This window comes from Euprymna scolopes, chromosome 46, assembly GCF_053919585.1.
Source record: "Euprymna scolopes isolate OS-2025 chromosome 46, ASM5391958v1, whole genome shotgun sequence".
Lineage (NCBI taxonomy): Eukaryota > Metazoa > Mollusca > Cephalopoda > Sepiida > Sepiolidae > Euprymna > Euprymna scolopes.
In genome coordinates, this window is record NC_136527.1 from 29,878,320 (window position 1) to 29,893,779 (window position 15,460).

The 15,460-nt window shown below is 28.8% G+C and overlaps 1 long non-coding RNA gene across 1 annotated transcript; it reads right to left on the reverse strand.

Annotated features, from left to right (window-relative positions):
• Positions 1 to 750: 750 nt before the first annotated feature.
• On the reverse strand, positions 751 to 13,894 carry LOC145270896 (uncharacterized). Its single transcript, XR_013865614.1, has 2 exons — positions 13,793 to 13,894; positions 751 to 3,525 (listed from the first exon to the last, which is right to left on the reverse strand). It is a non-coding gene; the product is annotated as an uncharacterized LOC145270896 (long non-coding RNA).
• Positions 13,895 to 15,460: the final 1,566 nt, after the last annotated feature.

Genomic DNA, 15,460 nt, shown 5'->3' on the forward strand with positions numbered 1-15,460 from the left:
CTTATGTACATGGAAACAAAAAATTTAAATGTAAAAGTAAAAAAGGAAAAAGTCTACAATTTTGTGAATTTTATTTTCACGTTTTCGCTTCTTTAACAAAAAAATAAGTTAAGAAATGATTTAACCAGAAATCCATCAGGTAGTTTCTACAAATTCTACACTAATCATGACCTTTTAGGCGATTAGGCGAATAGTCAAGCATAGATCTTCAAAAAAGGAAGCCTCACCATGGCTGAAATTGCCTCATCAATGACAGATACACCTAGATGCTGCTGCTATATATTTCATGACATATTAGAACTCACAATGACAACGTTTTACAAGAATAATATGATGTGATATCGGTTTTTTTAGTTTCGTCAACAGTTTCCTGTTGTGTGCGTGGTTTCAAATAAGACAACTGATCACTGCATGACACTTGACGGACTCCATTTCACCCATAACTAATTTCAAACACTTGTAAATTAGGAACAATACTTAGATCAGAGTTGTATTTGTTACATGACCCATAGAGTGATATATCATTGCATATGCAACAATTTTACTAGCTCAGACAAACGGAAATGGGCTAGGGAAATTACTTATTGAAATCCTTATATTTATAAAATGTTCACGATATACATATATATGAAAACAACAATAATAAAGGATTAAACGCTTAAGTATATATATAGACGTGAATACTCGATTTAAAATAAACGTTTTATTGAAATGTAGTAAATTTATAAAGTAAAAAAACTTAAGACGTGATCTCGGCATAAAATTGTTCTTTCATTTCAAAGATTTACATGAAAATAAAAAGGAATATTTAAAGCAAATTATTAACATAATAAAAGGATCATATTATTTTGTCTCGTTAGAGAAGAGCAACACACATTACAAAAATATGGATTTTCGATGTTTCTTATTTTACTTTGTAGAAGGTGTGCTACCTACATAGTCGTGTGCAAGTCAATTTGAAAGAGTGGAAGTTTTGACAAAAGAACGTTGTGGTTTGGAATTGGAAGTATTGGCAACAGTGTCGAATGTTTTTGCATATGACACAACAGATCTTTCTTTTTATGCAAAGAACCACATTATGTGGTGTGTGTCTTTTATAATTTAATTATTTTCCAGGAATTCATTTATCTTATACAATTCAACTGAGCAATCATTTTAAGATTCTAAACGTTTCTTTTTGTGGACTTTTAGAAGATTTCTCTTGCACTTGGTGCACCAGGTATATTTGCCAGATATATTTAAAAAAATTTGTATAATTTCAGTTTCTCCTATATTTGTATAATTTCAGTTGCTCCTACTGCAATAGAGATTTTCCAAAGATTCCGTTTTCTCGTCTGTATTGTACATAAGACCCTAGCATTTCGTTATTTTTCTTCCTCTCATTCTGTTTAACCCAATATTACTGAGGACATCATCTTCTACGGCTGCTCCTTTCTCCTTCATGAAATATTTAGACGTTGTATTGTATTCCATTGTATAGTAGCCATCCTCTCTCATAACGTGAGAGTTCGATGTCAAAAGTCTCACACTATTTCTGTGTGGTATAAACTGTACTCGTCATTGCTGAGATTACTCATCTTCTTAGAAGAGTTGCTCATCAAACTTTGATCGTGAGCCATCATTAAAATTCTGTCATGATTATAGTGAAGACATCCTCTTTTTAGCCAGTCTATAAAACCTTCCTTACAGTCACAGTTGAATAAATCCAGAAAACAATCATCACAAAAATATTGTTTGGCACATTTTTACAATTTTCTGAAATAGAAGTTCTCGTGTATTTTGAAACAATTCTATGATTTCCGTAGTCGACATGTTTTCTTATTCTGTCGTATTTGAAAGACAGTCGTGTGCAAAATGCTTGGCCAGTTTCGTGATAGACGTTGTTCTGCTGGCTCTTGTTTCGTGATGCTGGTATACAATTTTGAGGTATGGAATTTGGAAAATCATCAGAATTGTTTTGCATATGTGCTAACATATTTGTACGAGTCTTCTGCAAAATAGTTGGCTGACTATGTGATAGAGGTTGTAGCATATGATGCAATAAATCTGACTTCTGTCCAAAGGAATGACAACATAATCACGTACTTCACAATGTGGTTTATCTCTTTTGTTTTGATTTTTTATCACTTTGTTTTTGTTGGGAATGAGGCATTCAACCGGATGCAAAACATTATCCTATTAGTTTTGTCACTCAAACCGAGAGATATGTTTAAGATTCTAACCGTCCCTGTAATTTTTATGTATTTCTCTTGCACTTGGTTCACTAGGTATATTCGCCAAATAGTTTATGAAATTCTTTGCTTCTATAATGACTGGTATGATATCTTCTGAAGATTCCAGTTTCTCTTCATGTCGTACATAAGTCCTTGGTATTTTGTTATATTTTCGTTCTCTGCTCTGTTCAGGCCAGCATCATTAGGGACGCTTACTTCAACTAGGATTGCCACTTTCTCTCTCTTGTTCCATATCACTATGTCAGGCTTAATAGCCCCATATTCTAGGTATGTTACTGTAGGAATTTCAAAGTTATAGTGGATGGTGAATGACTAATTTCCAACTGTTCTTTCTGGTACAGGTTCCAAAAATTTTCTACTACATTGGATATTCAAAGTTTTACATATTTTCTAGTGGAGATATTTATACTGTCCATTGTGCCGCACTCTATAATAGTCTCCATAGTATAACTGTCTCCCATATGTGTTTTCATACGGTGCAACAAATTCGATTCCTTGCAAAAGAACCACATATTTAGTAAGAAGGAAGTTTGTCTCATGTGTGTATTGTCATATGATTCAACAAAGTGTATTTGTGCCCAAAAGAAGAACCACATACTTCACATGAATGTGGTTTATCTCCCGTATGTGTCGTCATATGATACAACAAATATGACTTCCGCGCAAAAGACGAACCACATACTTCACAAAAATGAGGTTTTTCTCCCGTGTGTGTTTTCATATGAGTCTTCAAAGTTGACTTCTGTGCAAAAGAAGAACCACATACTTCACAAGAATGGTGTTTGTCTCCTGTGTGTTTTGTCATATGACGCAACAAATGTGACTTCCGTGCAAAAGACGAACCACATACTTCACAAGAATGAGGTTTGTCCCCTGTGTGTGTTGTCATATGCCTCATTAAAGTTGACTTCTGTGCAAAAGAAGAACCACATACTTCACATGAATGTGGTTTGTCTCCCGTATGTGTTTTCATATGAGGCAACAAATTTGACTTCCATGCAAAAGAAGAACCACATACTTCACAAGAATATGGTTTTTCTCCCGTATGTGTTTTCATATGACTCAACAATTGTGACTTCTGTGCAAAAGGAGAACCACATACTTCACAGAAATGCTGTTTTCCTACCATGATTTCCTATGTCTGATTCCAGAAAAAGTATATGCAATAGAGTGAGTCTTATAAATTTTCACTTTAGAAAATTTATATGAAGAAATTTATTTGACACCATTTTAAATCACCAAAAAATGTTATTCTTATCCATTCACAGATTTCTATTCATTGTTGCAAATTCTGTAAATATAAAATAAATTGTAAACGATACATTTCATGTGGTAAAATTAAATTTCTTCTGTTGACCTTTATTTAAAATATTTACATTTATCATTCATGACTTTAAAATAAGATTAGTATAGTTTCATGCAATACGTATTAACAAAATTTAGTTGTTTCTATTTTCAAATATTTAATTACAAATCTGCATTTTCGAGATGAGGATTTATTATTCATATTATTTTATTCTTCACAATATTGTTCTCACCTTTGGTGTTATTTACACAACATTTCTATTAATTAAGATAATTCGAGTGTATTTTGTCGAACTTTAGTTCTCTTGAATTCTGAATACATGAGTAGCATTCTCTTCTGTTGTTGTTAGAAATCAAACTCAAAACTTTGTTTTCAATCTCAGTGAAGGGAAAAAGAAACTCCACACAATGAAAATTGTATTTATTATAACATCAGAACATTAATGCAACAAATACAACAGAACACAATCAAGTAGTAAATATTTAGTAGCATAACCCTTCTGCAATTTATTATAACATCAGAACATTATGCAACAAATACAGCAGAACAACATGGAAGTAGTTAATATTTATTAACATAACCCTTCTGCAATTTGGCAGTTTGCAATCTTTTGACCATTCCTTGAATTAATGCCATATATTTTTGATAGGATTGATGTGCCAATCCAAACACAGAATAACATTCTATTCAAGAAACCTCTTGACATTGCCGATTGTGTTAATGAGAACATTATGCTACATGAAGGTGGGATTATAATCCACATTCAGCTAAAATAGTGTAGAAAATTCTCAGTCAACATATTAATGTACTTTTGGACGTTTCTATTTTTTAAATAAATAATTGTTATAATTCTTTTTCTATCATTTGCAAATGATTCAAATTTTAGTATGTTATGGATGATAAAGACTACCAATTCATGAAATTTTCAGCTTTTCATAGTTGTTAATTCAAAAAATATAAGGTTTTAAAATATTGTCCCTTAGTTTGGTATGCTACTGTACATATATAATCTATTTTTATAATTTATGGTTCCCATATCGTGTTAAATACAATACTAGGTATGATTTGTAGTTGGTCATTTGTAAGGCTGTGAAAACAGGAAATTCTTTTATTGATTTGTCTCTCGAGTGTGTATCCATTGATATCTCATACGCTTTTATATAGAGTGATGTATTTTGGGTTGATTAACTGTGTTTAACTTCGTCGGGTATATACTCGAGAGTCAAAACAATGAAAAGAATGTCCTGTTGTCATAGCCTTAATCATCACCAGATTATGCACTCTTTCTTAAAGCCATCTTATTCGCAAGTGTTCTTCTCCATCACTGATTTTTATTTAATCCCATGAGAGTAGCTGGTTTCCCTTTTCTATAAATATATATTCGCTCTTAACTGATTTTTCAATATCTCCAAACATTTCTTTGTTTTTCTTTTAACCTTATAGAATAAATGTTATATATACTGTTAGAGAATGACATGGTCAAATCATGTGAATAATTTTCCATTTTTTAAATAAAATTTGTTTTAGTCATGATTTTGACAAAAGTTGATTGACACATTTACATAAAATTTGTTTTAGTTTAGTCATGATTTTTACATAAGTTGATTGACACATTTACATGAAATTTACTTTATTTTAGTCATGATTTTGACATAAGTTGATTGAAACATTAACATGAAATTTGTTTTTAGTTTAGTCATGATTTTGACATAAGTTGATTGACACATTTACATAAAATTTGTTTTAGTTTAGTCATGATTTTTACAAAAGTTGATTGACACATTTACATAAAATTTGTTTTAGTTTAGTCATGATTTTTACAAAAGTTGATTGACACATTTACATAAAATTTGTTTTAGTTTAGTCATGATTTTGACATAAGTTGATTGACACATTTACATAAAATTTGTTTTAGTTTAGTCATGATTTTGACAAAAGTTGATTGACACATTTACATAAAATTTGTTTTAGTTTAGTCATGATTTTTACAAAAGTTGATTGACACATTTACATAAAATTTCTTTTAGTTTAGTCATGATTTTGACATAAGTTGATTGACACATTTACATAAAATTTGTTTTTAGTTTAGTCATGATTTTTACATAAGTTGATTGACACATTAACATGAAATTTGTTTTTAGTTTAGTCATGATTTTGACATAAGTTGATTGACACATTTACATGAAATTTGTTTTAGTTTAGTCATGATTTTGACAAAAGCTGATTGACACATTTACATAAAATTTGTTTTAGTTTAGTCATGATTTTTACAAAAGTTGATTGACACATTTACATAAAATTTGTTTTAGTTTAGTCATGATTTTGACATAAGTTGATTGACACATTAACATGAAATTTGTTTTTAGTTTAGTCATGATTTTGACATAAGTTGATTGACACATTTACATGAAATTTGTTTTAGTTTAGTCATGATTTTGACAAAAGTTGATTGACACATTTACATAAAATTTGTTTTAGTTTAGTCATGATTTTGACATAAGTTGATTGACACATTTACATGAAATTTGTTTTTAGTTTAGTCATGATTTTGACATAAGTTGATTGACACATTTACATAAAATTTGTTTTAGTTTAGTCATGATTTTTACATGAGTTGATTGACACATTTACATGAAATTTACTTTATTTTAGTCATGATTTTGACATAAGTTGATTAACACATTTACATGAAATTTGTTTTAGGTTAGTCATGATTTTTACATAAGTTGATTGACATATTTACATGAAATTTGTTTTAGTTTAGTCATGATTTTTACATAAGTTGATTGACACATTTACATGCAATTTGTTTTAGTTTAGTCATGATTTTTACATAAATTGATTGACATATTTACATGTAATTTGTTTTAGTTTAGTCAGGATTTTTACATAAGTTGATTGAAACATTTACAGGAAATTTGTTTTAGTTTAGTCATGATTTTTACATAAGTTGATTGACACATTTACATGAAATTTGTTTTAGTTTAGTCATGATTTTGACATAAGTTGATTGACACATTTACATGAAATTTCTTTTAGTTTAGTCATGATTTTGACATAAGTTGATTGACACATTTACATAAAATTTGTTTTTAGTTTAGTCATGATTTTTACATAAGTTGATTGACATATTTACATGAAATTTGTTTTTAGTTTAGTCATGATTTTCACATGAGTTGATTGACACATTTACATGAAATTTGTTTTAGTTTAGTCATGATTTTGACATAAGTTGATTGACACATTTACATGAAATTTGTTTTAGTTTAGTCATGATTTTGACATAAGTTGATTGACACATTTACATGAAATTTGTTTTAGTTTAGTCATGATTTTGACATAAGTTGATTGACACATTTACATGAAATTTGTTTTAGTTTAGTCATGATTTTGACATAAGTTGATTGACACATATACATGAAATTTGTTTTAGTTTAGTCATGATTTTCACATGAGTCAATTGACACATTTGCATGAAATTTGTTTTAGTCATGATTTCAACATGAGTTGATTGACACATTTACATAAAATTTGTTTTAGTTTAGTCATGATTTTTACATAAGTTGATTGACACATTTACATAAAATTTGTTTTAGTTCAGTCATGATTTTCACATGAGTCAATTGACACATTTACATGAAATTTGTTTTAGTCATGATTTTTACATAAGTTGATTGACACATTTATATAAAATTAGTTTTAGTCATGATTTTTACATAAGTTGATTGACACATTTATATGAAATTTGTTTTTGTAATGATTTTGACATAAGTTGATTGACACATTAACATGAAATTTGTTTTTAGTTTAGTCATGATTTTGACATAAGTTGATTGACACATTTACATAAAATTTGTTTTAGTTTAGTCATGATTTTGACAAAAGTTGATTGACACATTTACATAAAATTTGTTTTAGTTTAGTCATGATTTTAACATAAGTTGATTGACACATTTACATGAAATTTGTTTTTAGTTTAGTAATGATTTTGACATAAGTTGATTGACACATTTACATAAAATTTGTTTTAGTTTAGTCATGATTTTTACATAAGTTGATTGACACATTTACATGAAATTTACTTTATTTTAGTCATGATTTTGACATAAGTTGATTAACACATTTACATGAAATTTGTTTTAGGTTAGTCATGATTTTTACATAAGTTGATTGACATATTTACATGCAATTTGTTTTAGTTTAGTCATGATTTTTACATAAGTTGATTGACATATTTACATGAAATTTGTTTTAGTTTAGTCAGGATTTTTACATAAGTTGATTGAAACATTTACAGGAAATTTGTTTTAGTTTAGTCATGATTTTTACATAAGTTGATTGACACATTTACATGAAATTTGTTTTAGTTTAGTCATGATTTTGACATAAGTTGATTGACACATTTACATGAAATTTGTTTTAGTTTAGTCATGATTTTGACATAAGTTGATTGACACATTTACATAAAATTTGTTTTTAGTTTAGTCATGATTTTTACATAAGTTGATTGACACATTTACATAAAATTTGTTTTAGTTTAGTCATGATTTTTACATAAGTTGATTGACATATTTACATGAAATTTGTTTTAGTTTAGTCATGATTTTTACATAAGTTGATTGACATATTTACATGAAATTTGTTTTAGTTTAGTCATGATTTTCACATGAGTTGATTGACACATTTACATGAAATTTGTTTTAGTTTAGTCATGATTTTGACATAAGTTGATTGACACATTTACATGAAATTTGTTTTAGTTTAGTCATGATTTTGACATAAGTTGATTGACACATTTACATGAAATTTGTTTTAGTTTAGTCATGATTTTGACATAAGTTGATTGACACATTTACATGAAATTTCTTTTAGTTTAGTCATGATTTTCACATGAGTCAATTGACACATTTGCATGAAATTTGTTTTAGTCATGATTTTCACATGAGTTGATTGACACATTTACATAAAATTTGTTTTAGTTTAGTCATGATTTTTACATAAGTTGATTGACACATTTACATAAAATTTGTTTTAGTTTAGTCATGATTTTCACATGAGTCAATTGACACATTTACATGAAATTTGTTTTAGTCATGATTTTTACATAAGTTGATTGACACATTTATATAAAATTTGTTTTAGTCATGATTTTTACATAAGTTGATTGACACATTTATATGAAATTTGTTTTTGTAATGATTTTTACATAAGTTGATTGACACATTTACATGAAACCTATTTAGTCATGATTTTTACATAAGTTGATTGACACATTTATATGAAATTTGTTTTAGTTTAGTCATGATTTTGACATAAGTTGATTGACACATTTACATGAAATTTGTTTTAGTTTAGTCATGATTTTTACATAAGTTGATTGACACATTTACATGAAATTTGTTTTAGTTTAGTCAGGATTTTTACATAAGTTGATTGACACATTTACATGAAATTTGTTTTAGTTTAGTCATGATTTTCACATGAGTTGATTGACACATTTACATGAAATTTGTTTTAGTTTAGTCATGATTTTGACATAAGTCGATTGACACATTTACATGAAATTTGTTTTAGTTTAGTCATGATTTTTACATAAGTCAATTGACACATTTACATGAAATTTGTTTTAGTCATGATTTTTACATAAGTTGATTGACACATTAACATGAAATTTGTTTTAGTCATGATTTTTACATAAGTTGATTGACACATTTACATGAAATCTGTTTTAGTTTAGTCATGCTTTTACATAAGTTGATTGACACATTTACATGAAATCTGTTTTAGTTTAGTAATGATTTTGACATAAGTTGATTGACACATTTACAGGAAATTTGCTTTATTTTAGTCAGGATTTTTACATAAGCTGATTGACATGAAATCTGTTTTAGTTTAGTCATGATTTTTACATAAGTTGATTGACATATTTACATGAAATTTGTTTTAGTTTAGTCAGGATTTTTACATAAGTGTAGTGACATATTTACATGAAATTTGTTTTAGTTTAGTAAAAGCATATTATGTTGTTATAGATAAAACTAGATGTCGGAAAGCATATTATGTTGTTATAGATAAAACAGGCGCCTTGTCATAAAGAATTAAAGCACCATTGATAAAGGTTCATGTGGAACATCTGTGGGCAACATCGATCAAGGAATGGGAAATTACAGCACAAAAATAAAGACTGCATTGGCCGCTTTAAAGGAGTCCAGTGATTCGGATAGCTATTTAGCCACAGAACAAGCTGATATCCCAATATGGAGGAGGCAACATCAATGGAAAAGGCCAGATGAGGAGTCTGACGTGCTATTGATGGAGAGGGCAGTGACAAAGGCACATGTGGGACATCTTTGGGCAGTATCGATCAAGCAATGGGAAATTCCCAGCATAGAAAGACTGTTAAGAAAGACCACATTGCATGCTCTGAGTTGCATAGCAATTCAGCCATTGATATCGCAATATGGAAGAGTCGACATCAATGGGAAAGGACAAACAGTTAATGGACAGGAGAGTCATGACATCGAAACATGTAAATAGTTTGTACATGCGTTATATCCTATTTGCATCACTTATTGACGTCAAAGGCGGTAATTTCTCTGTTCAGAAAGTCCTTAATTTTCTCTTTTTTCTCGTTTTATTCATTTATGGACAGAGGAGATCTTTTAGCTATGCAAGCATGAAGTTGGCTGTGTAAAAAGGGAGGGAAGAGAAGAAAGTATCGGTTGTTTCTCATATGATTTGAGGGGACTTTTTTTTTTTGGGGGGGGGTAAACGAGAAACTATTTTGATGATTTTGCCGTTGAAATCTTTTGCATATGTCAAGCAACGATCAGCTTTTTTATGCTACTCTGAGAAATGATGTCCTTTTAGCAACCGATGAAATTAAGATGCCCTATAATCCAAATAAAACTAACAAACACCTCTCCTCCTTGTGACAATCACTAGGAGTTTATCCTCATTGACCTCAAAATGAGGAACGGCATTAAAAGTTTACTTGCTTACATCCTCCCAGATAATTATCAAAGGTAACATTTGAAACGTATACAAATTTCATAACAAACACATGGCTAAAAGGTTCTTTTACTCATAGCCGAAAGAAAAATAAAAGTTCATACAAATAAGAAGAGAGGGATAACGATTCCTTACTAAACTTCCATGGACACAAGCCTTTCTTCAGTCATAACCAGAAGAAAAATAAAAGTCCATAACAATAGCAAATAGAGAGTAGCAGCAGTAGTAATAAATAACAATAAGAATTAACAATGAAACATACAATCCAACACCAAGAAAAATTAATAATGAATCACATTTATTGAAAAACTAAAATAATCTGTTTTTTTCTAAAACAACTTTTAAAATCCCTGGATTAAACAACTTTCAAGAAGGGTCTTTGCATATATAATTTAGCTATCTAAAGACACATGTTCTTGTAATATAACGTACATAGTGCATAATGAATAACACTCAAGATGAGAACAGTAGTCTTAATAATCTAAATAATACAAAGAATAATTCCTCATTTAAAAATTCAGAACCGTAATATTGTAATTTGTTTAAAAATCATGATTTTTTTTCTAATTCATTAATTTGTAAGGTTTGTTGATTTGGTCAATGTCTAGAATCTTTTCAAACACTAAAAAATCATTTACAAATGATGACTTTTATAAGTTTTCGATGCTAAAAACAAATACATGCTTCAAAAAATGGTACTGAGAAATAGTTTTCATAATATGAAAAATTTACTTTTCCAAAAAGTCAGGAATCACATTTAAATATAAATTAAACGTAAAAATAAGCACCCACTTTAGGGCCAGCTAGGAAGGAGTCATTTTTTGCCTGTTTTTTGGGCGAAAAGTATTTTTTTTCTTTTCTGATTTCCTCTTTCAATAAAGACACAAGAATATTTAAGAACAAAAATACAGTATAATCTGTATACAGATACGTGTCATTCCTTATGTTGTCAGTGGTGACCATATTTGTGTGTTCAAGTGCACACATATATTTGACACAAATAAGTAGTATTCCAAATATTAAGCAATGTAATTCCTTATGTTATCGGTGGTGGCCAATTCTGTATGTGCAAATACATGCTTAATTGGCGACCACTGATAACAAACAATTACAGTTTTTTATATCCAGATACCTACTTGTTTGCAGCAAATATAAATGCGATATTCGTTTTCAGCATACCCGAAAAACTATTGAAGTTTTAATGTTAAAGATGATTGTTAAGGTGGAAAATAAATTACAATTTACCAAAACGGCTATCAAGCAGGCCAACAAAACAAATAAAAGAATTATCAGAAAGTGGGTGCTTATATTGCATTAAATTTATATAGAAAACTGACCCTGATGAAAAAGTAATTTCATCATATAATGAAAACAAAATCTCTGTGCCACTTTTTATATTCGTTTTTAAAACACCCGACAAACTATAGAATAATTTGCTGAAAAAAAATTTAAAAAACAAGACAATTTTTTTACTTTAAACTCCTGAAACAGTTACAAAGCATTTAAAATTTATAAATTAAATAAAAAAAATGAAATAAAAAAATATTTTTTTTAAACAATAAAGAAGTTATTTTTTATGCTTAAGTCAATATTGAAAACAAACAAAAAAAATCATTTGACAGCGAAAAATTCTCAACAATAAATCTCCATTTTCATTAGGATTATTCACTGAGTAAATGTAGTTATCTCCCTTACATTTTTTACATATTCTGCAAATGCGCAAAAATCAATACTAAATTCATGTATTAATTCTTACGTTTTTGTTTTATAATCTGCTTTCGATTAACTTTATCTGCTTTTATAAAGGAAACGATTTTTCAAATGTGACCGACTTCAACAGCTAACATTCAAGATGACGAACGGAAGAGAAAGTTCGCAGAAAACAAAATTGAAGAGGTAAAATAAAAAAGAAATCATTTCGAAATAGAGCCGATCTATTTAACTGAAAAAAATAGTTTTATTTTATTTAACATTTTATTATTTACATGAAAGAGAACAGATTACAAGTTTCATCTTTATTCATTTTCCAATTGCAATTTAATGGCGGAAACTGATAGGTAAAAATAGTTTAGAATATTTTTTAAATAGACTACCGATTATTTCTTTTATTGTGTTTGAAAGATTAAAGCCCAAAGTTAATCTGTAAGATTATACTAGAAAAAAATTAATTAAAGAGATTAAATGTAAAAAGAATTACACGTGAAAAAAAAGTTATAATGAAAACTGGGCAGATAGCCTCCAACCCTGTTATCAAAAAAAAAATGATAAAATTAGTATTATTTTATTTAACATTTTAATATTTACATGAGAGAGAACAGATTACAAGTTTCATCTTTATTAATTCTCTAATTCTTTGCATGGATTTAATGAAGTAACTGATAGAAAACCGGCTTATCATATATTTTTTTATAGATTTCCAATTATTTTTTTTATTGTGTTTGAACGATTAAAGCATCTCTATATTGGAAAAAAAATTTACATGTGAAAAAAAAAACTAAATTTAATGAGATCACAGATTAATAGAAGGTTTGTCGGAATTAGCTTACTGACGAGTAGGGGGGGAGACGGTTTAAGTCTTACAACGAAATGCCGACGTTGCCTACAAGCAGTCTTTCCTTGTAAAAGTAACAAATGGGTAACGATGGTCGAAGTGTAATTTGTCTAAAAGACAGCAGCAACAACAACAACCGTAGAGCGGCACATCTTCACATAAAATAAAAATATAGAAATAACTTCAGAAAATAACGACACTTGACAAAACCTCAAAACCACTGTATTAAAATAAAATAACATTTATTTACGTGTTAGGATATTAATTCACATCGTTCCAACATAAATGTTTTCTTGTAATAAGTGTTCATTGTGCAGGCTAAGTTAAATGAGGATCTCGTGAGAATAGCATGAAGTTTAAGATTTTTATGAACAGAGTGTCACACGTGGCTTGAAATGAATGTTCGATTTGTTTATAATTAACGTATATTGTGAGTAACGGTAAAAAAAAATGAAAGAAATAAAACAAAACCGACAAAAAAACATTGCTGAGAACACAAGAGAAAAGATAAGAATCGAGAAGTTATAAAAGTCGAGTCGTATGCGTAAATGAACAACACAGCTAGAAGGGGGTCGGACATGTGGGTAAAAAAATAAACAAAGTTCGTAGTTAAGATGAAATAATATAAAATATAATAACGTAAAAATATTAAAAAGTGTCTTTAAGAAGGAGATATATAATGTTTCTTACCGGAGATGACTTAAAACGGCAAAGGACAACAGAAGATAAAAGACAGAGACACGTGGGACAAGAAAGCCTACTGACTACATTTACGGAACACCAGTCAACTTGTCAGTGTCGACTTAGGGGAAACTCTATAAGAAAAATTTCCAGCCAAGGGAGGTAACTGTTGAAAGGAATAAACTAAGGGGCATATTACATGAAAAATAGACAGCTATTAAAAAAAAAAGAAGACTTTTACAATTGTTGCAATTTATTTATATTTTAAAAAGTGTTTTTTTTTTTTTTTTAAATTGAAAAGACGGTTTAAAAGTTAATTTTGGAACTTAACTCTTAGGTACGGGCAAAATGAATGCCGATGCTAAAATGTATAAACATTTTGACCCCTCCTTTCACTTAACGAATCAATAAAAATCAGGAAATTAACCAATTTTAATGAAATTTTCAGTATTTATCAAAAAATGACCGCGGGATATAATGAACTTATTTTTATTTAAATCTGAGTGAAAATGTATTATTTTGTGTAAACAAAAAATACCTTTACTAAAGTTATTGTTTTCAGTAGTAAATAAAAAAACGCAAGACTTTATTTTGGCTTTTTTTTATATTGTGGGGACATGATGAGAATTAGCAGCGAACCGGATGTTAACACATCCACCATGAGAGACAAAATGAAAAATCGTCTTTTGCCCATGGCTCCACGCATCGTTTCCGCTTGAGAAGAAAAGAATAAGATAACCACAAAATAATTATCGATTAATGGCAGAGCTCCGCACCTAAAATAAACACCTCAAATATCACAGTCACTGGGAGCCGGTGTGCCACTATAAAATGAGGGAACCAAAAAGTTTACGAAATTCATCTCCTTTGTTAAACCACTTCCCATCTTTTTTTATTATAAACAATGAAACCATAATATAAATAAAGTATCGCAATTTGTAACAAATAAAATAAAATAAGATAATTTTTATAGGAACATTACGAAAAAAGCCCATACATCTGTATTAATGAATTCTATATAACTCGAAGAAAAACGAATTTCTCGAACTACCGATAATACCATTGAATTAAGCATTGCTAAATTAATATTTTCACACAAAAATTATAATCACAAAAAGTATATTTCTACGTTTTTTGTTTAAATTACGGATTTCGCATGATTTTTATATGCAAGATTTTAATAATTTCCTTGCAAGAATGTGAAACTTTCGGTGTAACATATTTTTTATATAATATTGAACAATAATTAAGAAAAAAATTAATTTAAAAATAGGAACATAGAAAAATAAATTAAAAAATGCAAAAATTAATACAAACGTTCAGAAAAGGAATGTATGGATGCGTGACTGAAAAAAAAACATAAATGTTTTCTTGTAATAAGTGTTCATTGTGCAGGCTTAGTTAAATGAGGATCTCGTGAGAATAGCATGAAGTTTAAGATTACTGATTTTTATGAACAGAGTGTCACACGTGGCTTGAAATGAATGTGAATATTTTCTGAGAGAAAAACGGTCATTAAACCATGTAAGAAATTTTTTTGTTATAATATTTATCATTAAAACCACATTAAATATTTTTTGATATTATTTTTTTGTGAAAATATTGAATAAATACTACTTATCGTAATGTTCCTGAAATATTAAAAGTATTTTTGGTACTAGTGCACTTATTGATCCG